The following is an 18778-nucleotide window of genomic DNA, read 5'->3' as shown; positions in this document are numbered from 1 at the left end:
CATTGCGCCACTGGCCGCACAGCCAAGCTGAAGTCAGGACACACCTAGGCCAGTGTACACAGTCATAGCTTCTGTCACCGACAAGGTTCCTTGGGATTTCTGTTACAGATGCAAATCTTAATTTGATCCTCCTGTTGTTGCATGAATTTTACTGCAGAGCAAGAAATGCAGCCATGAAGTGTATTCAACGTTTAAAATGCCTTGTATAATTTGAATCTACATAACATGTCACATTTCCTGTTGCTGAGGGAATATTGTTGTGTTGTGTGAAACTGCTGCCAGTTAAAATGCAGTATCTGTTGTTACACAAGTGCATCCCAAACGACAAGATATTCTTTCCCATACCGGGAGTTGAACCCGGGCCACCTGGGTGAAAACCAGGAATCCTAACCGCTAGACCATATGGGAAGACACATACTTAAAATACACATCACAGACAAATCTTTAAATGTTGACATTATGCCTGTTGGATTAAAAGCTACATCTTTTTTTCTCTGAGATGTTGGGGAATGTCCAGATGAAATCAGTCTAAAATGAGTTTGAAGTGAGAACAGCCAGAAGCACTGAAAAGTATACAGTATCAATCCCGGCTTGATTTCAATCAATTAAATTAAGTATCGAGCCAGCCAGGAGTCGAACCTAGAATCTTCTGATCCGTAGTCAGACACGTTATCCATTGCGCCACTGGCCCCACGTCTAAGCTGAAGTCAGGTCACAGCTAGACCAGTGTACACAGTCATTGCGTCTGTCAACAACAAGGTTCCTTGGTTTTCTGTTTCAGATGCATATCTTAATTTGATCCTCCTGTTGTTGCATGAATTTTACTGCAGAGCAAGAAATGCAAACTTGAAGTGTATTCAATGTTTAAAAAGTCTTGTAAATTATGAATCTACAAAACATGTCACATTTGCTGTTGCTGAGGGAATATTGTTGTGTTGTGTGATTCTGCTGCCAGTTAAAATGTGGTATCTGTTCTTACACAAGTGCATCCCAAATGACAAGATGTTCTTTCCCATACTGGGAGTTCAACCCGGGCGAAAACCAGGAATCCTAAACGCCAGACCATATGGGAAGACAGTTACTTAAAAAAAACATCACAGACAAATCCATAAACGTTGAAATTATGCTTGTTGTAATTACAAGCTCCATCTTTTTTCTCAGAGATGTTGGAGAAAAGTCCCATATAAAATCAGTCTAAAATGTGTTTGAATCGAGAACTGCCAGACACAATGAAAAGTATACAGTATTTTTCCCAGCTTGATTTTGGTCAAATAAATCTAGTTTTGAGCCAAACAGGAGTCAAATATTCAATCTTCTGACCTGTTATCAGACACGTTATCCATTGCGCCACTGGCCGCACAGCCAAGCTGAAGTCAGGACACACCTAGGCCAGTGTACACAGTCATAGCTTCTGTCACCGACAAGGTTCCTTGGGATTTCTGTTACAGATGCAAATCTTAATTTGATCCTCCTGTTGTTGCATGAATTTTACTGCAGAGCAAGAAATGCAGCCATGAAGTGTATTCAACGTTTAAAAAGCCTTGTATAATTTGAATCTACATAACATGTCACATTTCCTGTTGCTGAGGGAATATTGTTGTGTTGTGTGAAACTGCTGCCAGTTAAAATGCAGTATCTGTTGTTACACAAGTGCATCCCAAACGACAAGATATTCTTTCCCATACCGGGAGTTGAACCCGGGCCACCTGGGTGAAAACCAGGAATCCTAACCGCTAGACCATATGGGAAGACACATACTTAAAATACACATCACAGACAAATCTTTAAATGTTGACATTATGCCTGTTGGATTAAAAGCTACATCTTTTTTTCTCTGAGATGTTGGGGAATGTCCAGATGAAATCAGTCTAAAATGAGTTTGAAGTGAGAACAGCCAGAAGCACTGAAAAGTATACAGTATCAATCCCGGCTTGATTTCAATCAATTAAATTAAGTATCGAGCCAGCCAGGAGTCGAACCTAGAATCTTCTGATCCGTAGTCAGACACGTTATCCATTGCGCCACTGGCCCCACGTCTAAGCTGAAGTCAGGTCACAGCTAGACCAGTGTACACAGTCATTGCGTCTGTCAACAACAAGGTTCCTTGGTTTTCTGTTTCAGATGCATATCTTAATTTGATCCTCCTGTTGTTGCATGAATTTTACTGCAGAGCAAGAAATGCAAACTTGAAGTGTATTCAATGTTTAAAAAGTCTTGTAAATTATGAATCTACAAAACATGTCACATTTGCTGTTGCTGAGGGAATATTGTTGTGTTGTGTGATTCTGCTGCCAGTTAAAATGTGGTATCTGTTCTTACACAAGTGCATCCCAAATGACAAGATGTTCTTTCCCATACTGGGAGTTCAACCCGGGCGAAAACCAGGAATCCTAAACGCCAGACCATATGGGAAGACAGTTACTTAAAAAAACATCACAGACAAATCCATAAACGTTGAAATTATGCTTGTTGTAATTACAAGCTCCATCTTTTTTCTCAGAGATGTTGGAGAAAAGTCCCATATAAAATCAGTCTAAAATGTGTTTGAATCGAGAACTGCCAGACACAATGAAAAGTATACAGTATTTTTCCCAGCTTGATTTTGGTCAAATAAATCTAGTTTTGAGCCAAACAGGAGTCAAATATTCAATCTTCTGACCTGTTATCAGACACGTTATCCATTGCGCCACTGGCCGCACAGCCAAGCTGAAGTCAGGACACACCTAGGCCAGTGTACACAGTCATAGCTTCTGTCACCGACAAGGTTCCTTGGGATTTCTGTTACAGATGCAAATCTTAATTTGATCCTCCTGTTGTTGCATGAATTTTACTGCAGAGCAAGAAATGCAGCCATGAAGTGTATTCAACGTTTAAAATGCCTTGTATAATTTGAATCTACATAACATGTCACATTTCCTGTTGCTGAGGGAATATTGTTGTGTTGTGTGAAACTGCTGCCAGTTAAAATGCAGTATCTGTTGTTACACAAGTGCATCCCAAACGACAAGATATTCTTTCCCATACCGGGAGTTGAACCCGGGCCACCTGGGTGAAAACCAGGAATCCTAACCGCTAGACCATATGGGAAGACACATACTTAAAATACACATCACAGACAAATCTTTAAATGTTGACATTATGCCTGTTGGATTAAAAGCTACATCTTTTTTTCTCTGAGATGTTGGGGAATGTCCAGATGAAATCAGTCTAAAATGAGTTTGAAGTGAGAACAGCCAGAAGCACTGAAAAGTATACAGTATCAATCCCGGCTTGATTTCAATCAATTAAATTAAGTATCGAGCCAGCCAGGAGTCGAACCTAGAATCTTCTGATCCGTAGTCAGACACGTTATCCATTGCGCCACTGGCCCCACGTCTAAGCTGAAGTCAGGTCACAGCTAGACCAGTGTACACAGTCATTGCGTCTGTCAACAACAAGGTTCCTTGGTATTTCTGTTTCAGATGCATATCTTAATTTGATCCTCCTGTTGTTGCATGAATTTTACTGCAGAGCAAGAAATGCAGCCATGAAGTGTATTCAACGTTTAAAATGCCTTGTATAATTTGAATCTACATAACATGTCACATTTCCTGTTGCTGAGGGAATATTGTTGTGTTGTGTGAAACTGCTGCCAGTTAAAATGCAGTATCTGTTGTTACACAAGTGCATCCCAAACGACAAGATATTCTTTCCCATACCGGGAGTTGAACCCGGGCCACCTGGGTGAAAACCAGGAATCCTAACCGCTAGACCATATGGGAAGACACATACTTAAAATACACATCACAGACAAATCTTTAAATGTTGACATTATGCCTGTTGGATTAAAAGCTACATCTTTTTTTCTCTGAGATGTTGGGGAATGTCCAGATGAAATCAGTCTAAAATGAGTTTGAAGTGAGAACAGCCAGAAGCACTGAAAAGTATTCAGTATCAATCCCGGCTTGATTTCAATCAATTAAATTAAGTATCGAGCCAGCCAGGAGTCGAACCTAGAATCTTCTGATCCGTAGTCAGACACGTTATCCATTGCGCCACTGGCCCCACGTCTAAGCTGAAGTCAGGTCACAGCTAGACCAGTGTACACAGTCATTGCGTCTGTCAACAACAAGGTTCCTTGGTTTTCTGTTTCAGATGCATATCTTAATTTGATCCTCCTGTTGTTGCATGAATTTTACTGCAGAGCAAGAAATGCAAACTTGAAGTGTATTCAATGTTTAAAAAGTCTTGTAAATTATGAATCTACAAAACATGTCACATTTGCTGTTGCTGAGGGAATATTGTTGTGTTGTGTGATTCTGCTGCCAGTTAAAATGTGGTATCTGTTCTTACACAAGTGCATCCCAAATGACAAGATGTTCTTTCCCATACTGGGAGTTCAACCCGGGCGAAAACCAGGAATCCTAAACGCCAGACCATATGGGAAGACAGTTACTTAAAAAAAACATCACAGACAAATCCATAAACGTTGAAATTATGCTTGTTGTAATTACAAGCTCCATCTTTTTCTCAGAGATGTTGGAGAAAAGTCCCATATAAAATCAGTCTAAAATGTGTTTGAATCGAGAACTGCCAGACACAATGAAAAGTATACAGTATTTTTCCCAGCTTGATTTTGGTCAAATAAATATAGTTTTGAGCCAAACAGGAGTCAAATATTCAATCTTCTGACCTGTTATCAGACACGTTATCCATTGCGCCACTGGCCGCACAGCCAAGCTGAAGTCAGGACACACCTAGGCCAGTGTACACAGTCATAGCTTCTGTCACCGACAAGGTTCCTTGGGATTTCTGTTACAGATGCAAATCTTAATTTGATCCTCCTGTTGTTGCATGAATTTTACTGCAGAGCAAGAAATGCAGCCATGAAGTGTATTCAACGTTTAAAATGCCTTGTATAATTTGAATCTACATAACATGTCACATTTCCTGTTGCTGAGGGAATATTGTTGTGTTGTGTGAAACTGCTGCCAGTTAAAATGCAGTATCTGTTGTTACACAAGTGCATCCCAAACGACAAGATATTCTTTCCCATACCGGGAGTTGAACCCGGGCCACCTGGGTGAAAACCAGGAATCCTAACCGCTAGACCATATGGGAAGACACATACTTAAAATACACATCACAGACAAATCTTTAAATGTTGACATTATGCCTGTTGGATTAAAAGCTACATCTTTTTTTCTCTGAGATGTTGGGGAATGTCCAGATGAAATCAGTCTAAAATGAGTTTGAAGTGAGAACAGCCAGAAGCACTGAAAAGTATTCAGTATCAATCCCGGCTTGATTTCAATCAATTAAATTAAGTATCGAGCCAGCCAGGAGTCGAACCTAGAATCTTCTGATCCGTAGTCAGACACGTTATCCATTGCGCCACTGGCCCCACGTCTAAGCTGAAGTCAGGTCACAGCTAGACCAGTGTACACAGTCATTGCGTCTGTCAACAACAAGGTTCCTTGGTTTTCTGTTTCAGATGCATATCTTAATTTGATCCTCCTGTTGTTGCATGAATTTTACTGCAGAGCAAGAAATGCAAACTTGAAGTGTATTCAATGTTTAAAAAGTCTTGTAAATTATGAATCTACAAAACATGTCACATTTGCTGTTGCTGAGGGAATATTGTTGTGTTGTGTGATTCTGCTGCCAGTTAAAATGTGGTATCTGTTCTTACACAAGTGCATCCCAAATGACAAGATGTTCTTTCCCATACTGGGAGTTCAACCCGGGCGAAAACCAGGAATCCTAAACGCCAGACCATATGGGAAGACAGTTACTTAAAAAAAACATCACAGACAAATCCATAAACGTTGAAATGATGCTTGTTGTAATTACAAGCTCCATCTTTTTCTCAGAGATGTTGGAGAAAAGTCCCATATAAAATCAGTCTAAAATGTGTTTGAATCGAGAACTGCCAGACACAATGAAAAGTATACAGTATTTTTCCCAGCTTGATTTTGGTCAAATAAATCTAGTTTTGAGCCAAACAGGAGTCAAATATTCAATCTTCTGACCTGTTATCAGACACGTTATCCATTGCGCCACTGGCCGCACAGCCAAGCTGAAGTCAGGACACACCTAGGCCAGTGTACACAGTCATAGCTTCTGTCACCGACAAGGTTCCTTGGGATTTCTGTTACAGATGCAAATCTTAATTTGATCCTCCTGTTGTTGCATGAATTTTACTGCAGAGCAAGAAATGCAGCCATGAAGTGTATTCAACGTTTAAAATGCCTTGTATAATTTGAATCTACATAACATGTCACATTTCCTGTTGCTGAGGGAATATTGTTGTGTTGTGTGAAACTGCTGCCAGTTAAAATGCAGTATCTGTTGTTACACAAGTGCATCCCAAACGACAAGATATTCTTTCCCATACCGGGAGTTGAACCCGGGCCACCTGGGTGAAAACCAGGAATCCTAACCGCTAGACCATATGGGAAGACACATACTTAAAATACACATCACAGACAAATCTTTAAATGTTGACATTATGCCTGTTGGATTAAAAGCTACATCTTTTTTTCTCTGAGATGTTGGGGAATGTCCAGATGAAATCAGTCTAAAATGAGTTTGAAGTGAGAACAGCCAGAAGCACTGAAAAGTATTCAGTATCAATCCCGGCTTGATTTCAATCAATTAAATTAAGTATCGAGCCAGCCAGGAGTCGAACCTAGAATCTTCTGATCCGTAGTCAGACACGTTATCCATTGCGCCACTGGCCCCACGTCTAAGCTGAAGTCAGGTCACAGCTAGACCAGTGTACACAGTCATTGCGTCTGTCAACAACAAGGTTCCTTGGTTTTCTGTTTCAGATGCATATCTTAATTTGATCCTCCTGTTGTTGCATGAATTTTACTGCAGAGCAAGAAATGCAAACTTGAAGTGTATTCAATGTTTAAAAAGTCTTGTAAATTATGAATCTACAAAACATGTCACATTTGCTGTTGCTGAGGGAATATTGTTGTGTTGTGTGATTCTGCTGCCAGTTAAAATGTGGTATCTGTTCTTACACAAGTGCATCCCAAATGACAAGATGTTCTTTCCCATACTGGGAGTTCAACCCGGGCGAAAACCAGGAATCCTAAACGCCAGACCATATGGGAAGACAGTTACTTAAAAAAAACATCACAGACAAATCCATAAACGTTGAAATGATGCTTGTTGTAATTACAAGCTCCATCTTTTTTCTCAGAGATGTTGGAGAAAAGTCCCATATAAAATCAGTCTAAAATGTGTTTGAATCGAGAACTGCCAGACACAATGAAAAGTATACAGTATTTTTCCCAGCTTGATTTTGGTCAAATAAATCTAGTTTTGAGCCAAACAGGAGTCAAATATTCAATCTTCTGACCTGTTATCAGACACGTTATCCATTGCGCCACTGGCCGCACAGCCAAGCTGAAGTCAGGACACACCTAGGCCAGTGTACACAGTCATAGCTTCTGTCACCGACAAGGTTCCTTGGGATTTCTGTTACAGATGCAAATCTTAATTTGATCCTCCTGTTGTTGCATGAATTTTACTGCAGAGCAAGAAATGCAGCCATGAAGTGTATTCAACGTTTAAAATGCCTTGTATAATTTGAATCTACATAACATGTCACATTTCCTGTTGCTGAGGGAATATTGTTGTGTTGTGTGAAACTGCTGCCAGTTAAAATGCAGTATCTGTTGTTACACAAGTGCATCCCAAACGACAAGATATTCTTTCCCATACCGGGAGTTGAACCCGGGCCACCTGGGTGAAAACCAGGAATCCTAACCGCTAGACCATATGGGAAGACACATACTTAAAATACACATCACAGACAAATCTTTAAATGTTGACATTATGCCTGTTGGATTAAAAGCTACATCTTTTTTTCTCTGAGATGTTGGGGAATGTCCAGATGAAATCAGTCTAAAATGAGTTTGAAGTGAGAACAGCCAGAAGCACTGAAAAGTATACAGTATCAATCCCGGCTTGATTTCAATCAATTAAATTAAGTATCGAGCCAGCCAGGAGTCGAACCTAGAATCTTCTGATCCGTAGTCAGACACGTTATCCATTGCGCCACTGGCCCCACGTCTAAGCTGAAGTCAGGTCACAGCTAGACCAGTGTACACAGTCATTGCGTCTGTCAACAACAAGGTTCCTTGGTTTTCTGTTTCAGATGCATATCTTAATTTGATCCTCCTGTTGTTGCATGAATTTTACTGCAGAGCAAGAAATGCAGCCATGAAGTGTATTCAACGTTTAAAATGCCTTGTATAATTTGAATCTACATAACATGTCACATTTCCTGTTGCTGAGGGAATATTGTTGTGTTGTGTGAAACTGCTGCCAGTTAAAATGCAGTATCTGTTGTTACACAAGTGCATCCCAAACGACAAGATATTCTTTCCCATACCGGGAGTTGAACCCGGGCCACCTGGGTGAAAACCAGGAATCCTAACCGCTAGACCATATGGGAAGACACATACTTAAAATACACATCACAGACAAATCTTTAAATGTTGACATTATGCCTGTTGGATTAAAAGCTACATCTTTTTTTCTCTGAGATGTTGGGGAATGTCCAGATGAAATCAGTCTAAAATGAGTTTGAAGTGAGAACAGCCAGAAGCACTGAAAAGTATTCAGTATCAATCCCGGCTTGATTTCAATCAATTAAATAAGTATCGAGCCAGCCAGGAGTCGAACCTAGAATCTTCTGATCCGTAGTCAGACACGTTATCCATTGCGCCACTGGCCCCACGTCTAAGCTGAAGTCAGGTCACAGCTAGACCAGTGTACACAGTCATTGCGTCTGTCAACAACAAGGTTCCTTGGTTTTCTGTTTCAGATGCATATCTTAATTTGATCCTCCTGTTGTTGCATGAATTTTACTGCAGAGCAAGAAATGCAAACTTGAAGTGTATTCAATGTTTAAAAAGTCTTGTAAATTATGAATCTACAAAACATGTCACATTTGCTGTTGCTGAGGGAATATTGTTGTGTTGTGTGATTCTGCTGCCAGTTAAAATGTGGTATCTGTTCTTACACAAGTGCATCCCAAATGACAAGATGTTCTTTCCCATACTGGGAGTTCAACCCGGGCGAAAACCAGGAATCCTAAACGCCAGACCATATGGGAAGACAGTTACTTAAAAAAAACATCACAGACAAATCCATAAACGTTGAAATTATGCTTGTTGTAATTACAAGCTCCATCTTTTTCTCAGAGATGTTGGAGAAAAGTCCCATATAAAATCAGTCTAAAATGTGTTTGAATCGAGAACTGCCAGACACAATGAAAAGTATACAGTATTTTTCCCAGCTTGATTTTGGTCAAATAAATATAGTTTTGAGCCAAACAGGAGTCAAATATTCAATCTTCTGACCTGTTATCAGACACGTTATCCATTGCGCCACTGGCCGCACAGCCAAGCTGAAGTCAGGACACACCTAGGCCAGTGTACACAGTCATAGCTTCTGTCACCGACAAGGTTCCTTGGGATTTCTGTTACAGATGCAAATCTTAATTTGATCCTCCTGTTGTTGCATGAATTTTACTGCAGAGCAAGAAATGCAGCCATGAAGTGTATTCAACGTTTAAAATGCCTTGTATAATTTGAATCTACATAACATGTCACATTTCCTGTTGCTGAGGGAATATTGTTGTGTTGTGTGAAACTGCTGCCAGTTAAAATGCAGTATCTGTTGTTACACAAGTGCATCCCAAACGACAAGATATTCTTTCCCATACCGGGAGTTGAACCCGGGCCACCTGGGTGAAAACCAGGAATCCTAACCGCTAGACCATATGGGAAGACACATACTTAAAATACACATCACAGACAAATCTTTAAATGTTGACATTATGCCTGTTGGATTAAAAGCTACATCTTTTTTTCTCTGAGATGTTGGGGAATGTCCAGATGAAATCAGTCTAAAATGAGTTTGAAGTGAGAACAGCCAGAAGCACTGAAAAGTATTCAGTATCAATCCCGGCTTGATTTCAATCAATTAAATTAAGTATCGAGCCAGCCAGGAGTCGAACCTAGAATCTTCTGATCCGTAGTCAGACACGTTATCCATTGCGCCACTGGCCCCACGTCTAAGCTGAAGTCAGGTCACAGCTAGACCAGTGTACACAGTCATTGCGTCTGTCAACAACAAGGTTCCTTGGTTTTCTGTTTCAGATGCATATCTTAATTTGATCCTCCTGTTGTTGCATGAATTTTACTGCAGAGCAAGAAATGCAAACTTGAAGTGTATTCAATGTTTAAAAAGTCTTGTAAATTATGAATCTACAAAACATGTCACATTTGCTGTTGCTGAGGGAATATTGTTGTGTTGTGTGATTCTGCTGCCAGTTAAAATGTGGTATCTGTTCTTACACAAGTGCATCCCAAATGACAAGATGTTCTTTCCCATACTGGGAGTTCAACCCGGGCGAAAACCAGGAATCCTAAACGCCAGACCATATGGGAAGACAGTTACTTAAAAAAAACATCACAGACAAATCCATAAACGTTGAAATTATGCTTGTTGTAATTACAAGCTCCATCTTTTTTCTCAGAGATGTTGGAGAAAAGTCCCATATAAAATCAGTCTAAAATGTGTTTGAATCGAGAACTGCCAGACACAATGAAAAGTATACAGTATTTTTCCCAGCTTGATTTTGGTCAAATAAATCTAGTTTTGAGCCAAACAGGAGTCAAATATTCAATCTTCTGACCTGTTATCAGACACGTTATCCATTGCGCCACTGGCCGCACAGCCAAGCTGAAGTCAGGACACACCTAGGCCAGTGTACACAGTCATAGCTTCTGTCACCGACAAGGTTCCTTGGGATTTCTGTTACAGATGCAAATCTTAATTTGATCCTCCTGTTGTTGCATGAATTTTACTGCAGAGCAAGAAATGCAGCCATGAAGTGTATTCAACGTTTAAAATGCCTTGTATAATTTGAATCTACATAACATGTCACATTTCCTGTTGCTGAGGGAATATTGTTGTGTTGTGTGAAACTGCTGCCAGTTAAAATGCAGTATCTGTTGTTACACAAGTGCATCCCAAACGACAAGATATTCTTTCCCATACCGGGAGTTGAACCCGGGCCACCTGGGTGAAAACCAGGAATCCTAACCGCTAGACCATATGGGAAGACACATACTTAAAATACACATCACAGACAAATCTTTAAATGTTGACATTATGCCTGTTGGATTAAAAGCTACATCTTTTTTTCTCTGAGATGTTGGGGAATGTCCAGATGAAATCAGTCTAAAATGAGTTTGAAGTGAGAACAGCCAGAAGCACTGAAAAGTATTCAGTATCAATCCCGGCTTGATTTCAATCAATTAAATATCGAGCCAGCCAGGAGTCGAACCTAGAATCTTCTGATCCGTAGTCAGACACGTTATCCATTGCGCCACTGGCCCCACGTCTAAGCTGAAGTCAGGTCACAGCTAGACCAGTGTACACAGTCATTGCGTCTGTCAACAACAAGGTTCCTTGGTTTTCTGTTTCAGATGCATATCTTAATTTGATCCTCCTGTTGTTGCATGAATTTTACTGCAGAGCAAGAAATGCAAACTTGAAGTGTATTCAATGTTTAAAAAGTCTTGTAAATTATGAATCTACAAAACATGTCACATTTGCTGTTGCTGAGGGAATATTGTTGTGTTGTGTGATTCTGCTGCCAGTTAAAATGTGGTATCTGTTCTTACACAAGTGCATCCCAAATGACAAGATGTTCTTTCCCATACTGGGAGTTCAACCCGGGCGAAAACCAGGAATCCTAAACGCCAGACCATATGGGAAGACAGTTACTTAAAAAAAACATCACAGACAAATCCATAAACGTTGAAATTATGCTTGTTGTAATTACAAGCTCCATCTTTTTTCTCAGAGATGTTGGAGAAAAGTCCCATATAAAATCAGTCTAAAATGTGTTTGAATCGAGAACTGCCAGACACAATGAAAAGTATACAGTATTTTTCCCAGCTTGATTTTGGTCAAATAAATCTAGTTTTGAGCCAAACAGGAGTCAAATATTCAATCTTCTGACCTGTTATCAGACACGTTATCCATTGCGCCACTGGCCGCACAGCCAAGCTGAAGTCAGGACACACCTAGGCCAGTGTACACAGTCATAGCTTCTGTCACCGACAAGGTTCCTTGGGATTTCTGTTACAGATGCAAATCTTAATTTGATCCTCCTGTTGTTGCATGAATTTTACTGCAGAGCAAGAAATGCAGCCATGAAGTGTATTCAACGTTTAAAATGCCTTGTATAATTTGAATCTACATAACATGTCACATTTCCTGTTGCTGAGGGAATATTGTTGTGTTGTGTGAAACTGCTGCCAGTTAAAATGCAGTATCTGTTGTTACACAAGTGCATCCCAAACGACAAGATATTCTTTCCCATACCGGGAGTTGAACCCGGGCCACCTGGGTGAAAACCAGGAATCCTAACCGCTAGACCATATGGGAAGACACATACTTAAAATACACATCACAGACAAATCTTTAAATGTTGACATTATGCCTGTTGGATTAAAAGCTACATCTTTTTTTCTCTGAGATGTTGGGGAATGTCCAGATGAAATCAGTCTAAAATGAGTTTGAAGTGAGAACAGCCAGAAGCACTGAAAAGTATACAGTATCAATCCCGGCTTGATTTCAATCAATTAAATTAAGTATCGAGCCAGCCAGGAGTCGAACCTAGAATCTTCTGATCCGTAGTCAGACACGTTATCCATTGCGCCACTGGCCCCACGTCTAAGCTGAAGTCAGGTCACAGCTAGACCAGTGTACACAGTCATTGCGTCTGTCAACAACAAGGTTCCTTGGTTTTCTGTTTCAGATGCATATCTTAATTTGATCCTCCTGTTGTTGCATGAATTTTACTGCAGAGCAAGAAATGCAAACTTGAAGTGTATTCAATGTTTAAAAAGTCTTGTAAATTATGAATCTACAAAACATGTCACATTTGCTGTTGCTGAGGGAATATTGTTGTGTTGTGTGATTCTGCTGCCAGTTAAAATGTGGTATCTGTTCTTACACAAGTGCATCCCAAATGACAAGATGTTCTTTCCCATACTGGGAGTTCAACCCGGGCGAAAACCAGGAATCCTAAACGCCAGACCATATGGGAAGACAGTTACTTAAAAAAAACATCACAGACAAATCCATAAACGTTGAAATTATGCTTGTTGTAATTACAAGCTCCATCTTTTTTCTCAGAGATGTTGGAGAAAAGTCCCATATAAAATCAGTCTAAAATGTGTTTGAATCGAGAACTGCCAGACACAATGAAAAGTATACAGTATTTTTCCCAGCTTGATTTTGGTCAAATAAATCTAGTTTTGAGCCAAACAGGAGTCAAATATTCAATCTTCTGACCTGTTATCAGACACGTTATCCATTGCGCCACTGGCCGCACAGCCAAGCTGAAGTCAGGACACACCTAGGCCAGTGTACACAGTCATAGCTTCTGTCACCGACAAGGTTCCTTGGGATTTCTGTTACAGATGCAAATCTTAATTTGATCCTCCTGTTGTTGCATGAATTTTACTGCAGAGCAAGAAATGCAGCCATGAAGTGTATTCAACGTTTAAAATGCCTTGTATAATTTGAATCTACATAACATGTCACATTTCCTGTTGCTGAGGGAATATTGTTGTGTTGTGTGAAACTGCTGCCAGTTAAAATGCAGTATCTGTTGTTACACAAGTGCATCCCAAACGACAAGATATTCTTTCCCATACCGGGAGTTGAACCCGGGCCACCTGGGTGAAAACCAGGAATCCTAACCGCTAGACCATATGGGAAGACACATACTTAAAATACACATCACAGACAAATCTTTAAATGTTGACATTATGCCTGTTGGATTAAAAGCTACATCTTTTTTTCTCTGAGATGTTGGGGAATGTCCAGATGAAATCAGTCTAAAATGAGTTTGAAGTGAGAACAGCCAGAAGCACTGAAAAGTATTCAGTATCAATCCCGGCTTGATTTCAATCAATTAAATTAAGTATCGAGCCAGCCAGGAGTCGAACCTAGAATCTTCTGATCCGTAGTCAGACACGTTATCCATTGCGCCACTGGCCCCACGTCTAAGCTGAAGTCAGGTCACAGCTAGACCAGTGTACACAGTCATTGCGTCTGTCAACAACAAGGTTCCTTGGTTTTCTGTTTCAGATGCATATCTTAATTTGATCCTCCTGTTGTTGCATGAATTTTACTGCAGAGCAAGAAATGCAAACTTGAAGTGTATTCAATGTTTAAAAAGTCTTGTAAATTATGAATCTACAAAACATGTCACATTTGCTGTTGCTGAGGGAATATTGTTGTGTTGTGTGATTCTGCTGCCAGTTAAAATGTGGTATCTGTTCTTACACAAGTGCATCCCAAATGACAAGATGTTCTTTCCCATACTGGGAGTTCAACCCGGGCGAAAACCAGGAATCCTAAACGCCAGACCATATGGGAAGACAGTTACTTAAAAAAAACATCACAGACAAATCCATAAACGTTGAAATTATGCTTGTTGTAATTACAAGCTCCATCTTTTTCTCAGAGATGTTGGAGAAAAGTCCCATATAAAATCAGTCTAAAATGTGTTTGAATCGAGAACTGCCAGACACAATGAAAAGTATACAGTATTTTTCCCAGCTTGATTTTGGTCAAATAAATCTAGTTTTGAGCCAAACAGGAGTCAAATATTCAATCTTCTGACCTGTTATCAGACACGTTATCCATTGCGCCACTGGCCGCACAGCCAAGCTGAAGTCAGGACACACCTAGGCCAGTGTACACAGTCATAGCTTCTGTCACCGACAAGGTTCCTTGGGATTTCTGTTACAGATGCAAATCTTAATTTGATCCTCCTGTTGTTGCATGAATTTTACTGCAGAGCAAGAAATGCAGCCATGAAGTGTATTCAACGTTTAAAATGCCTTGTATAATTTGAATCTACATAACATGTCACATTTCCTGTTGCTGAGGGAATATTGTTGTGTTGTGTGAAACTGCTGCCAGTTAAAATGCAGTATCTGTTGTTACACAAGTGCATCCCAAACGACAAGATATTCTTTCCCATACCGGGAGTTGAACCCGGGCCACCTGGGTGAAAACCAGGAATCCTAACCGCTAGACCATATGGGAAGACACATACTTAAAATACACATCACAGACAAATCTTTAAATGTTGACATTATGCCTGTTGGATTAAAAGCTACATCTTTTTTTCTCTGAGATGTTGGGGAATGTCCAGATGAAATCAGTCTAAAATGAGTTTGAAGTGAGAACAGCCAGAAGCACTGAAAAGTATTCAGTATCAATCCCGGCTTGATTTCAATCAATTAAATTAAGTATCGAGCCAGCCAGGAGTCGAACCTAGAATCTTCTGATCCGTAGTCAGACACGTTATCCATTGCGCCACTGGCCCCACGTCTAAGCTGAAGTCAGGTCACAGCTAGACCAGTGTACACAGTCATTGCGTCTGTCAACAACAAGGTTCCTTGGTTTTCTGTTTCAGATGCATATCTTAATTTGATCCTCCTGTTGTTGCATGAATTTTACTGCAGAGCAAGAAATGCAAACTTGAAGTGTATTCAATGTTTAAAAAGTCTTGTAAATTATGAATCTACAAAACATGTCACATTTGCTGTTGCTGAGGGAATATTGTTGTGTTGTGTGATTCTGCTGCCAGTTAAAATGTGGTATCTGTTCTTACACAAGTGCATCCCAAATGACAAGATGTTCTTTCCCATACTGGGAGTTCAACCCGGGCGAAAACCAGGAATCCTAAACGCCAGACCATATGGGAAGACAGTTACTTAAAAAAAACATCACAGACAAATCCATAAACGTTGAAATTATGCTTGTTGTAATTACAAGCTCCATCTTTTTCTCAGAGATGTTGGAGAAAAGTCCCATATAAAATCAGTCTAAAATGTGTTTGAATCGAGAACTGCCAGACACAATGAAAAGTATACAGTATTTTTCCCAGCTTGATTTTGGTCAAATAAATCTAGTTTTGAGCCAAACAGGAGTCAAATATTCAATCTTCTGACCTGTTATCAGACACGTTATCCATTGCGCCACTGGCCGCACAGCCAAGCTGAAGTCAGGACACACCTAGGCCAGTGTACACAGTCATAGCTTCTGTCACCGACAAGGTTCCTTGGGATTTCTGTTACAGATGCAAATCTTAATTTGATCCTCCTGTTGTTGCATGAATTTTACTGCAGAGCAAGAAATGCAGCCATGAAGTGTATTCAACGTTTAAAATGCCTTGTATAATTTGAATCTACATAACATGTCACATTTCCTGTTGCTGAGGGAATATTGTTGTGTTGTGTGAAACTGCTGCCAGTTAAAATGCAGTATCTGTTGTTACACAAGTGCATCCCAAACGACAAGATATTCTTTCCCATACCGGGAGTTGAACCCAGGCCACCTGGGTGAAAACCAGGAATCCTAACCGCTAGACCATATGGGAAGACACATACTTAAAATACACATCACAGACAAATCTTTAAATGTTGACATTATGCCTGTTGGATTAAAAGCTACATCTTTTTTTCTCTGAGATGTTGGGGAATGTCCAGATTAAATCAGTCTAAAATGAGTTTGAAGTGAGAACAGCCAGAAGCACTGAAAAGTATACAGTATCAATCCCGGCTTGATTTCAATCAATTAAATATCGAGCCAGCCAGGAGTCGAACCTAGAATCTTCTGATCCGAAGTCAGACACGTTATCCATTGCGCCACTGGCCCCACGTCTAAGCTGAAGTCAGGTCACAGCTAGACCAGTGTACACAGTCATTGCGTCTGTCAACAACAAGGTTCCTTGGTTTTCTGTTTCAGATGCATATCTTAATTTGATCCTCCTGTTGTTGCATGAATTTTACTGCAGAGCAAGAAATGCAGCCATGAAGTGTATTCAACGTTTAAAATGCCTTGTATAATTTGAATCTACATAACATGTCACATTTCCTGTTGCTGAGGGAATATTGTTGTGTTGTGTGATTCTGCTGCCAGTTATCTGTTCTTACACAAGTGCATCCCAAATGACAAGCTGTTCTTTCCCATACTGGGAGTTCAACCCGGGCGAAAACCAGGAATCCTAAACGCCAGACCATATGGGAAGACAGTTACTTAAAAAAACATCACAGACAAATCCATAAACGTTGAAATTATGCTTGTTGTAATTACAAGCTCCATCTTTTTCTCAGAGATGTTGGAGAAAAGTCCCATATAAAATCAGTCTAAAATGTGTTTGAATCGAGAACTGCCAGACACAATGAAAAGTATACAGTATTTTTCCCAGCTTGATTTTGGTCAAATAAATCTAGTTTTGAGCCAAACAGGAGTCAAATATTCAATCTTCTGACCTGTTATCCATTGTGCCACTGGCCGCACAGCCAAGCTGAAGTCAGGACACACCTAGGCCAGTGTACACAGTCATAGCTTCTGTCACCGACAAGGTTCCTTGGGATTTCTGTTACAGATGCAAATCTTAATTTGATCCTCCTGTTGTTGCATGAATTTTACTGCAGAGCAAGAAATGCAGCCATGAAGTGTATTCAACGTTTAAAATGCCTTGTATAATTTGAATCTACATAACATGTCACATTTCCTGTTGCTGAGGGAATATTGTTGTGTTGTGTGAAACTGCTGCCAGTTAAAATGCAGTATCTGTTGTTACACAAGTGCATCCCAAACGACAAGATATTCTTTCCCATACCGGGAGTTGAACCCGGGCCACCTGGGTGAAAACCAGGAATCCTAACCGCTAGACCATATGGGAAGACACATACTTAAAATACACATCACAGACAAATCTTTAAATGTTGACATTATGCCTGTTGGATTAAAAGCTACATCTTTTTTTCTCTGAGATGTTGGGGAATGTCCAGATGAAATCAGTCTAAAATGAGTTTGAAGTGAGAACAGCCAGAAGCACTGAAAAGTATACAGTATCAATCCCGGCTTGATTTCAATCAATTAAATAAGTATCGAGCCAGCCAGGAGTCGAACCTAGAATCTTCTGATCCGTAGTCAGACACGTTATCCATTGCGCCACTGGCCCCACAGTCTAAGCTGAAGTCAGGTCACAGCTAGACCAGTGTACACAGTCATTGCGTCTGTCAACAACAAGGTTCCTTGGTTTTCTGTTTCAGATGCATATCTTAATTTGATCCTCCTGTTGTTGCATGAATTTTACTGCAGAGCAAGAAATGCAAACTTGAAGTGTATTCAATGTTTAAAAAGTCTTGTAAATTATGAATCTACAAAACATGTCACATTTGCTGTTGCTGAGGGAATATTGTTGTGTTGTGTGATTCTGCTGCCAGTTAAAATGTGGTATCTGTTCTTACACAAGTGCATCCCAAATGACAAGATGTTCTTTCCCATACTGGGAGTTCAACCCGGGCGAAAACCAGGAATCCTAAAAGCCAGACCATATGGGAAGACAGTTACTTTAAAAAAACATCACAGACAAATCCATAAACGTTGAAATTATGCTTGTTGTAATTACAAGCTCCATCTTTTTTTCTCAGAGATGTTGGAGAAAAGTCCCATATAAAATCAGTCTAAAATGTGTTTGAAGTGAGAACTGCCAGACACAATGAAAAGTATACAGTATTTTTCCCGGCTTGATTTTGGTCAAATAAATATAGTTTTGAGCCAAACAGGAGTCAAATATTCAGTCTTCTGACCTGTTATCAGACACGTTATCCATTGCGCCACTGGCCGCACAGCCAAGCTGAAGTCAGGTCACAGCTAGACC

The 18778-nt window shown here is 40.1% G+C and overlaps 29 non-coding genes across 29 annotated transcripts; all 29 read right to left on the bottom strand.

Moving 5' to 3' along the window:
• Positions 1 to 336: 336 nt before the first annotated feature.
• Positions 337 to 408, bottom strand: trnae-uuc (transfer RNA glutamic acid (anticodon UUC)). The gene has a single exon. It is a non-coding gene; the product is annotated as a tRNA-Glu (tRNA).
• Positions 409 to 618: 210 nt separating this feature from the next.
• On the bottom strand, positions 619 to 691 carry trnar-acg (transfer RNA arginine (anticodon ACG)). The gene has a single exon. It is a non-coding gene; the product is annotated as a tRNA-Arg (tRNA).
• A 985-nt stretch (positions 692 to 1676) lies between these two features.
• Positions 1677 to 1748, bottom strand: trnae-uuc (transfer RNA glutamic acid (anticodon UUC)). Its single transcript has one exon. It is a non-coding gene; the product is annotated as a tRNA-Glu (tRNA).
• A 210-nt stretch (positions 1749 to 1958) lies between these two features.
• On the bottom strand, positions 1959 to 2031 carry trnar-acg (transfer RNA arginine (anticodon ACG)). Its single transcript has one exon. It is a non-coding gene; the product is annotated as a tRNA-Arg (tRNA).
• A 984-nt stretch (positions 2032 to 3015) lies between these two features.
• trnae-uuc (transfer RNA glutamic acid (anticodon UUC)) lies at positions 3016 to 3087 on the bottom strand. Its single transcript has one exon. It is a non-coding gene; the product is annotated as a tRNA-Glu (tRNA).
• A 210-nt stretch (positions 3088 to 3297) lies between these two features.
• On the bottom strand, positions 3298 to 3370 carry trnar-acg (transfer RNA arginine (anticodon ACG)). The gene has a single exon. It is a non-coding gene; the product is annotated as a tRNA-Arg (tRNA).
• A 319-nt stretch (positions 3371 to 3689) lies between these two features.
• trnae-uuc (transfer RNA glutamic acid (anticodon UUC)) lies at positions 3690 to 3761 on the bottom strand. The gene has a single exon. It is a non-coding gene; the product is annotated as a tRNA-Glu (tRNA).
• A 210-nt stretch (positions 3762 to 3971) lies between these two features.
• trnar-acg (transfer RNA arginine (anticodon ACG)) lies at positions 3972 to 4044 on the bottom strand. Its single transcript has one exon. It is a non-coding gene; the product is annotated as a tRNA-Arg (tRNA).
• A 984-nt stretch (positions 4045 to 5028) lies between these two features.
• On the bottom strand, positions 5029 to 5100 carry trnae-uuc (transfer RNA glutamic acid (anticodon UUC)). Its single transcript has one exon. It is a non-coding gene; the product is annotated as a tRNA-Glu (tRNA).
• A 210-nt stretch (positions 5101 to 5310) lies between these two features.
• On the bottom strand, positions 5311 to 5383 carry trnar-acg (transfer RNA arginine (anticodon ACG)). Its single transcript has one exon. It is a non-coding gene; the product is annotated as a tRNA-Arg (tRNA).
• Positions 5384 to 6367: 984 nt separating this feature from the next.
• Positions 6368 to 6439, bottom strand: trnae-uuc (transfer RNA glutamic acid (anticodon UUC)). The gene has a single exon. It is a non-coding gene; the product is annotated as a tRNA-Glu (tRNA).
• A 210-nt stretch (positions 6440 to 6649) lies between these two features.
• On the bottom strand, positions 6650 to 6722 carry trnar-acg (transfer RNA arginine (anticodon ACG)). The gene has a single exon. It is a non-coding gene; the product is annotated as a tRNA-Arg (tRNA).
• Positions 6723 to 7707: 985 nt separating this feature from the next.
• trnae-uuc (transfer RNA glutamic acid (anticodon UUC)) lies at positions 7708 to 7779 on the bottom strand. Its single transcript has one exon. It is a non-coding gene; the product is annotated as a tRNA-Glu (tRNA).
• A 210-nt stretch (positions 7780 to 7989) lies between these two features.
• Positions 7990 to 8062, bottom strand: trnar-acg (transfer RNA arginine (anticodon ACG)). Its single transcript has one exon. It is a non-coding gene; the product is annotated as a tRNA-Arg (tRNA).
• A 318-nt stretch (positions 8063 to 8380) lies between these two features.
• On the bottom strand, positions 8381 to 8452 carry trnae-uuc (transfer RNA glutamic acid (anticodon UUC)). Its single transcript has one exon. It is a non-coding gene; the product is annotated as a tRNA-Glu (tRNA).
• A 209-nt stretch (positions 8453 to 8661) lies between these two features.
• trnar-acg (transfer RNA arginine (anticodon ACG)) lies at positions 8662 to 8734 on the bottom strand. The gene has a single exon. It is a non-coding gene; the product is annotated as a tRNA-Arg (tRNA).
• Positions 8735 to 9718: 984 nt separating this feature from the next.
• trnae-uuc (transfer RNA glutamic acid (anticodon UUC)) lies at positions 9719 to 9790 on the bottom strand. The gene has a single exon. It is a non-coding gene; the product is annotated as a tRNA-Glu (tRNA).
• Positions 9791 to 10000: 210 nt separating this feature from the next.
• Positions 10001 to 10073, bottom strand: trnar-acg (transfer RNA arginine (anticodon ACG)). Its single transcript has one exon. It is a non-coding gene; the product is annotated as a tRNA-Arg (tRNA).
• Positions 10074 to 11058: 985 nt separating this feature from the next.
• Positions 11059 to 11130, bottom strand: trnae-uuc (transfer RNA glutamic acid (anticodon UUC)). Its single transcript has one exon. It is a non-coding gene; the product is annotated as a tRNA-Glu (tRNA).
• Positions 11131 to 11335: 205 nt separating this feature from the next.
• trnar-acg (transfer RNA arginine (anticodon ACG)) lies at positions 11336 to 11408 on the bottom strand. Its single transcript has one exon. It is a non-coding gene; the product is annotated as a tRNA-Arg (tRNA).
• A 985-nt stretch (positions 11409 to 12393) lies between these two features.
• On the bottom strand, positions 12394 to 12465 carry trnae-uuc (transfer RNA glutamic acid (anticodon UUC)). The gene has a single exon. It is a non-coding gene; the product is annotated as a tRNA-Glu (tRNA).
• A 210-nt stretch (positions 12466 to 12675) lies between these two features.
• On the bottom strand, positions 12676 to 12748 carry trnar-acg (transfer RNA arginine (anticodon ACG)). Its single transcript has one exon. It is a non-coding gene; the product is annotated as a tRNA-Arg (tRNA).
• Positions 12749 to 13733: 985 nt separating this feature from the next.
• Positions 13734 to 13805, bottom strand: trnae-uuc (transfer RNA glutamic acid (anticodon UUC)). The gene has a single exon. It is a non-coding gene; the product is annotated as a tRNA-Glu (tRNA).
• Positions 13806 to 14015: 210 nt separating this feature from the next.
• trnar-acg (transfer RNA arginine (anticodon ACG)) lies at positions 14016 to 14088 on the bottom strand. Its single transcript has one exon. It is a non-coding gene; the product is annotated as a tRNA-Arg (tRNA).
• Positions 14089 to 15072: 984 nt separating this feature from the next.
• trnae-uuc (transfer RNA glutamic acid (anticodon UUC)) lies at positions 15073 to 15144 on the bottom strand. Its single transcript has one exon. It is a non-coding gene; the product is annotated as a tRNA-Glu (tRNA).
• Positions 15145 to 15354: 210 nt separating this feature from the next.
• trnar-acg (transfer RNA arginine (anticodon ACG)) lies at positions 15355 to 15427 on the bottom strand. Its single transcript has one exon. It is a non-coding gene; the product is annotated as a tRNA-Arg (tRNA).
• A 984-nt stretch (positions 15428 to 16411) lies between these two features.
• trnae-uuc (transfer RNA glutamic acid (anticodon UUC)) lies at positions 16412 to 16483 on the bottom strand. Its single transcript has one exon. It is a non-coding gene; the product is annotated as a tRNA-Glu (tRNA).
• Positions 16484 to 17722: 1239 nt separating this feature from the next.
• trnae-uuc (transfer RNA glutamic acid (anticodon UUC)) lies at positions 17723 to 17794 on the bottom strand. The gene has a single exon. It is a non-coding gene; the product is annotated as a tRNA-Glu (tRNA).
• A 209-nt stretch (positions 17795 to 18003) lies between these two features.
• Positions 18004 to 18076, bottom strand: trnar-acg (transfer RNA arginine (anticodon ACG)). The gene has a single exon. It is a non-coding gene; the product is annotated as a tRNA-Arg (tRNA).
• Between the last annotated feature and the right edge of the window lie 702 nt (positions 18077 to 18778).

Source organism: Oncorhynchus clarkii, chromosome 17 (assembly GCF_045791955.1).
Source record: "Oncorhynchus clarkii lewisi isolate Uvic-CL-2024 chromosome 17, UVic_Ocla_1.0, whole genome shotgun sequence".
Lineage (NCBI taxonomy): Eukaryota > Metazoa > Chordata > Actinopteri > Salmoniformes > Salmonidae > Oncorhynchus > Oncorhynchus clarkii.
This window is presented reverse-complemented; position numbering and strand designations above follow the sequence as displayed.